Genomic DNA, 7,629 nt, shown 5'->3' with positions numbered 1-7,629 from the left:
TTAGTATATAGCGGTATGTTAGTATATAGCAGTAGCTCTGTATATAGCAGTGTTAGTATATAGCGGTATGTTAGTATATAGCAGTAGCTCTGTATATAGCAGTGTTAGTATATAGCGGTATGTTAGTATATAGCAGTAGCTCTGTATATAGCAGTGTTAGTATATAGTGGTATGTTAGTATATAGCAGTAGCTCTGTATATAGCAGTGTTAGTATATAGCGGTATGTTAGTATATAGCGGTATGTTAGTATATAGCGGTATGTTAGTATATAGCAGTGTTAGTATATAGCGGTATGTTAGTATATAGCGGTATGTTAGTATATAGCGGTATGTTAGTATATAGCAGTAGCTCTGTATATAGCAGTGTTAGTATATAGCGGTATGTTAGTATATAGCAGTAGCTCTGTATATAGCAGTGTTAGCATATAGCGGTATGTTAGTATATAGCAGTGTTAGCATATAGCGGTATGTTAGTATATAGCAGTAGCTCTGTATATAGCAGTGTTAGTATATAGCGGTATGTTAGTATATAGCAGTAGCTCTGTATATAGCAGTGTTAGTATATAGCGGTATGTTAGTATATAGCAGTAGCTCTGTATATAGCAGTGTTAGTATATAGCGGTATGTTAGTATATAGCAGTAGCTCTTTATATAGCAGTGTTAGTATATAGCGGTATGTTAGTATATAGCAGTAGCTCTGTATATAGCAGTGTTAGTATATAGCGGTATGTTAGTATATAGCAGTAGCTCTGTATATAGCAGTGTTAGTATATAGCGGTATGTTAGTATATAGCAGTAGCTCAGTATATAGCAGTGTTAGTATATAGCGGTATGTTAGTATATAGCAGTAGCTCTGTATATAGCAGTGTTAGTATATAGCGGTATGTTAGTATATAGCAGTAGCTCTGTATATAGCAGTGTTAGTATATAGCGGTATGTTAGTATATAGCAGTAGCTCTGTATATAGCAGTGTTAGTATATAGCGGTATGTTAGTATATAGCAGTAGCTCAGTATATAGCAGTGTTAGTATATAGCGGTGTTAGTATATAGCAGTAGCTCTGTATATAGCAGTGTTAGTATATAGCGGTATGTTAGTATATAGCAGTAGCTCTGTATATAGCAGTGTTAGTATATAGCGGTATGTTAGTATATAGCAGTAGCTCTGTATATAGCAGTGTTAGTATATAGCGGTATGTTAGTATATAGCAGTAGCTCTGTATATAGCAGTGTTAGTATATAGCGGTATGTTAGTATATAGCATTAGCTCTGTATATAGCAGTGTTAGCATATAGCGGTATGTTAGTATATAGCAGTAGCTCTGTATATAGCAGTGTTAGTATATAGCGGTATGTTAGTATATAGCAGTAGCTCTGTATATAGCAGTGTTAGTATATAGCGGTATGTTAGTATATAGCAGTAGCTCTGTATATAGCAGTGTTAGTATATAGCGGTATGTTAGTATATAGCATTAGCTCTGTATATAGCAGTGTTAGCATATAGCGGTATGTTAGTATATAGCAGTAGCTCTGTATATAGCAGTGTTAGTATATAGCGGTATGTTAGTATATAGCAGTAGCTCTGTATATAGCAGTGTTAGTATATAGCGGTATGTTAGTATATAGCATTAGCTCTGTATATAGCAGTGTTAGTATATAGCGGTATGTTAGTATATAGCAGTAGCTCTGTATATAGCAGTGTTAGTATATAGCGGTATGTTAGTATATAGCAGTAGCTCTGTATATAGCAGTGTTAGTATATAGCGGTATGTTAGTATATAGCAGTAGCTCTGTATATAGCAGTGTTAGTATATAGCGGTATGTTAGTATATAGCAGTAGCTCTGTATATAGCAGTGTTAGTATATAGCGGTATGTTAGTATATAGCAGTAGCTCTGTATATAGCAGTGTTAGTATATAGCGGTATGTTAGTATATAGCAGTAGCTCTGTATATAGCAGTGTTAGTATATAGCGGTATGTTAGTATATAGCAGTAGCTCTGTATATAGCAGTGTTAGTATATAGCGGTATGTTAGTATATAGCAGTAGCTCTGTATATAGCAGTGTTAGTATATAGCGGTATGTTAGTATATAGCAGTAGCTCTGTATATAGCAGTGTTAGTATATAGCGGTATGTTAGTATATAGCAGTAGCTCTGTATATAGCAGTGTTAGTATATAGCGGTATGTTAGTATATAGCAGTAGCTCTGTATATAGCAGTGTTAGTATATAGCGGTATGTTAGTATATAGCAGTAGCTCTGTATATAGCAGTGTTAGTATATAGCGGTATGTTAGTATATAGCAGTAGCTCTGTATATAGCAGTGTTAGCATATAGCGGTATGTTAGTATATAGCAGTAGCTCTGTATATAGCAGTGTTAGTATATAGCGGTATGTTAGTATATAGCAGTAGCTCTGTATATAGCAGTGTTAGTATATAGCAGTAGCTCTGTATATAGCAGTGTTAGTATATAGCGCCGTATGTTAGTATATAGCATTAGCTCTGTACATAGCAGTGTTAGCATATAGCGGTATGTTAGTATATAGCAGTAGCTCTGTATATAGCAGTGTTAGTATATAGCGGTATGTTAGTATATAGCAGTAGCTCTGTATATAGCAGTGTTAGCATATAGCGGTATTTTAGTATACAGCAGTAGCTCTGTATATAGCAGTGTTAGTATATAGCGGTATGTTAGTATATAGCAGTAGCTCTGTATATAGCAGTGTTAGCATATAGCGGTATGTTAGTATACAGCAATAGCTCTGTATATAGCAGTGTTAGTATATAGCGGTATGTTAGTATATAGCAGTAGCTCTGTATATAGCAGTGTTAGTATATAGCGGTATGTTAGTATATAGCGGTATGTTAGTATATAGCGGTATGTTAGTATATAGCAGTAGCTCTGTATATAGCAGTGTAAGTATATAGCGGTATGTTAGTATATAGCAGTAGCTCTGTATATAGCAGTGTTAGCATATAGCGGTATGTTAGTATACAGCAGTAGCTCTGTATATAGCAGTGTTAGTATATAGCGGTATGTTAGTATATAGCAGTAGCTCTGTATATAGCAGTGTTAGCATATAGCGGTATGTTAGTATACAGCAATAGCTCTGTATATAGCAGTGTTAGTATATAGCGGTATGTTAGTATATAGCAGTAGCTCTGTATATAGCAGTGTTAGTATATAGCGGTATGTTAGTATATAGCAGTAGCTCTGTATATAGCAGTGTTAGCATATAGCGGTATGTTAGTGTACAGCAATAGCTCTGTATATAGCAGTGTTAGTATATAGCGGTATGTTAGTATATAGCAGTAGCTCTGTATATAGCAGTGTTAGTATATAGCGCCGTATGTTAGTATATAGCATTAGCTCTGTACATAGCAGTGTTAGCATATAGCGGTATGTTAGTATATAGCAGTAGCTCTGTATATAGCAGTGTTAGTATATAGCGGTATGTTAGTATATAGCAGTAGCTCTGTATATAGCAGTGTTAGCATATAGCGGTATGTTAGTATATAGCAGTAGCTCTGTATATAGCAGTGTTAGCATATAGCGGTATGTTAGTATACAGCAATAGCTCTGTATATAGCAGTGTTAGTATATAGCGGTATGTTAGTATATAGCAGTAGCTCTGTATATAGCAGTGTTAGTATATAGCGGTATGTTAGTATATAGCAGTAGCTCTGTATATAGCAGTGTTAGCATATAGCGGTATGTTAGTATACAGCAATAGCTCTGTATATAGCAGTGTTAGTATATAGCGGTATGTTAGTATATAGCGGTATGTTAGTATATAGCAGTAGCTCTGTATATAGCAGTGTTAGTATATAGCGGTATGTTAGTATATAGCAGTAGCTCTGTATATAGCAGTGTTAGCATATAGCGGTATGTTAGTATACAGCAATAGCTCTGTATATAGCAGTGTTAGTATATAGCGGTATGTTAGTATATAGCAGTAGCTCTGTATATAGCAGTGTTAGTATATAGCGGTATGTTAGTATATAGCAGTAGCTCTGTATATAGCAGTGTTAGTATATAGCGGTATGTTAGTATATAGCGGTATGTTAGTATATAGCAGTAGCTCTGTATATAGCAGTGTTAGTATATAGCGGTATGTTAGTATATAGCAGTACCTCTGTATATAGCAGTGTTAGCATATAGCGGTATGTTAGTATACAGCAGTAGCTCTGTATATAGCAGTGTTAGTATATAGCGGTATGTTAGTATATAGCATTAGCTCTGTATATAGCAGTGTTAGTATATAGCGGTATGTTAGTATGTAGCATTAGCTCTGTATATAGCAGTGTTAGCATATAGCGGTATGTTAGTATATAGCGGTATGTTAGTATATAGCAGTGTTAGAATATAGCGGTATGTTAGTATATAGCGGTATGTTAGTATATAGCAGTGTTAGCATATAGCGGTATGTTAGTATATAGCGGTATGTTAGTATATAGCAGTGTTATATATAGCGGTATGTTAGCATATAGCAGTGTTAGCATATAGCGGTATGTTAGTATATAGCAGTGTTAGCATATAGCGGTATGTTAGTATATAGCAGTGTTAGCATATAGCGGTATGATAGTATATAGCAGTGTTAGCATATAGCGGTATGTTAGTATATAGCAGTGTTAGCATATAGCGGTATGTTAGTATATAGCGGTATGTTAGTATATAGCAGTGTTAGCATATAGCGGTATGTTAGTATATAGCAGTGTTAGCATATAGCGGTATGTTAGTATATAGCGGTATGTTAGTATATAGCAGTGTTAGTATATAGCGGTATGTTAGTATATAGCGGTATGTTAGTATATAGCGGTATGTTAGTATATAGCGGTAGCTCTGTATATAGCAGTGTTAGTATATAGCGGTATGTTAGTATATAGCAGTAGCTCTGTATATAGCAGTGTTAGCATATAGCGCCGTATGTTAGTATATAGCAGTAGCTCTGTATATAGCAGTGTTAGCATATAGCGGTATGTTAGTATATAGCGGTATGTTAGTATATAGCAGTGTTAGCATATAGCGGTATGTTAGTATATAGCAGTGTTAGCATATAGCGGTATATTAGTATATAGCGGTATGTTAGTATATAGCAGTGTTAGTATATAGAGGTATGTTAGTATATAGCGGTATGTTAGTATATAGCAGTGTTAGTATATAGCGGTATGTTAGTATATAGCGGTATGTTAGTATATAGCGGTATGTTAGTATATAGCAGTAGCTCTGTATATAGCAGTGTTAGTATATAGCGGTATGTTAGTATATAGCAGTAGCTCTGTATATAGCAGTGTTAGCATATAGCGCCGTATGTTACTATATAGCATTAGCTCTGTACATAGCAGTGTTAGCATATAGCGGTATGTTAGTATATAGCAGTAGCTCTGTATATAGCAGTGTTAGTATATAGCGGTATGTTAGTATATAGCAGTAGCTCTGTATATAGCAGTGTTAGCATATAGCGGTATGTTAGTATATAGCAGTGTTAGTATATAGCGGTATGTTAGTATATAGCAGTAGCTCTGTGTATAGCAGTGTTAGTATATAGCGGTATGTTAGTATATAGCAGTAGCTCTGTATATAGCAGTGTTAGCATATAGCGGTATGTTAGTATATAGCAGTGTTAGCATATAGCGGTATGTTAGTATATAGCAGTGTTAGTATATAGCGGTATGTTAGTATATAGCGGTATGTTAGTATATAGCGGTATGTTAGTATATAGCAGTAGCTCTGTATATAGAAGTTTTAGTATATAGCGGTATGTTAGTATATAGCAGTGTTAGCATATAGCGGTATGTTAGTATATAGCAGTGTTAGTATATAGCGGTATGTTAGTATATAGCGGTATGTTAGTATATAGCGGTATGTTAGTATATAGCAGTAGCTCTGTATATAGCAGTGTTAGTATATAGCGGTATGTTAGTATATAGCAGTAGCTCTGTATATAGCAGTGTTAGCATATAGCGGTATGTTAGTATATAGCAGTGTTAGCATATAGCGGTATGTTAGTATATAGCAGTAGCTCTGTATATAGCAGTGTTAGTATATAGCGGTATGTTAGTATATAGCAGTAGCTCTGTATATAGCAGTGTTAGTATATAGCAGTAGCTCTGTATATAGCAGTGTTAGTATATAGCGGTATGTTAGTATATAGCAGTAGCTCTGTATATAGCAGTGTTAGTATATAGCGGTATGTTAGTATATAGCAGTAGCTCTGTATATAGCAGTGTTAGTATATAGCGGTATGTTAGTATATAGCAGTAGCTCTGTATATAGCAGTGTTAGTATATAGTGGTATGTTAGTATATAGCAGTAGCTCTGTATATAGCAGTGTTAGTATATAGCGGTATGTTAGTATATAGCGGTAGCTCTGTATATAGCAGTGTTAGTATATAGTGGTATGTTAGTATATAGCAGTAGCTCTGTATATAGCAGTGTTAGTATATAGCGGTATGTTAGTATATAGCGGTATGTTAGTATATAGCGGTATGTTAGTATATAGCAGTGTTAGTATATAGCGGTATGTTAGTATATAGCGGTATGTTAGTATATAGCAGTAGCTCTGTATATAGCAGTGTTAGCATATAGCGGTATGTTAGTATATAGCAGTGTTAGCATATAGCGGTATGTTAGTATATAGCAGTAGCTCTGTATATAGCAGTGTTAGTATATAGCGGTATGTTAGTATATAGCAGTAGCTCTGTATATAGCAGTGTTAGTATATAGCGGTATGTTAGTATATAGCATTAGCTCTGTATATAGCAGTGTTAGTATATAGCGGTATGTTAGTATATAGCAGTAGCTCTGTATATAGCAGTGTTAGCATATAGCGGTATGTTAGTATATAGCAGTAGCTCTGTATATAGCAGTGTTAGTATATAGCGGTATGTTAGTATATAGCAGTAGCTCTGTATATAGCAGTGTTAGTATATAGCGGTATGTTAGTATATAGCAGTAGCTCTGTATATAGCAGTGTTAGTATATAGCGGTATGTTAGTATATAGCAGTAGCTCTGTATATAGCAGTGTTAGTATATAGCGGTATGTTAGTATATAGCAGTAGCTCTGTATATAGCAGTGTTAGTATATAGCGGTATGTTAGTATATAGCAGTAGCTCTGTATATAGCAGTGTTAGTATATAGCGGTATGTTAGTATATAGCAGTAGCTCTGTATATAGCAGTGTTAGCATATAGCGGTATGTTAGTATATAGCAGTAGCTCTGTATATAGCAGTGTTAGTATATAGCGGTATGTTAGTATATAGCAGTAGCTCTGTATATAGCAGTGTTAGTATATAGCGGTATGTTAGTATATAGCAGTAGCTCTGTGCATAGACGCAGTGTGAGATGTACGGAGCGTTTGTCACGCTGAAGCTCGTCACTGGCAGGACGTAGTACACGGGCGGCCGCGGTTTCCAGCACATTCCCTCACACACTACTGCGCGCTCACTGTAGCAGCCGTACTCCCCCATTCATGGTTCTACCCCTAGTAAACAAAGCCGTGCTCGTCATTCACCTGGACGGAGCGTGTCCCTGTGCCGCCGCCGCCAGTTACGTAAATGCCTCCTCCTCCCGCCCGCTCCCCCGGCGCTGGTTATGCAATACACAGGACAAGAGCTCCACGTTCCACAG

The sequence above is a fragment of the Ranitomeya imitator genome, chromosome 1 (assembly GCF_032444005.1).
Source record: "Ranitomeya imitator isolate aRanImi1 chromosome 1, aRanImi1.pri, whole genome shotgun sequence".
Taxonomy (NCBI): domain Eukaryota; kingdom Metazoa; phylum Chordata; class Amphibia; order Anura; family Dendrobatidae; genus Ranitomeya; species Ranitomeya imitator.
The sequence above is the reverse complement of the archived record's forward strand: the minus strand, read 5'-3'. Positions refer to the sequence as shown.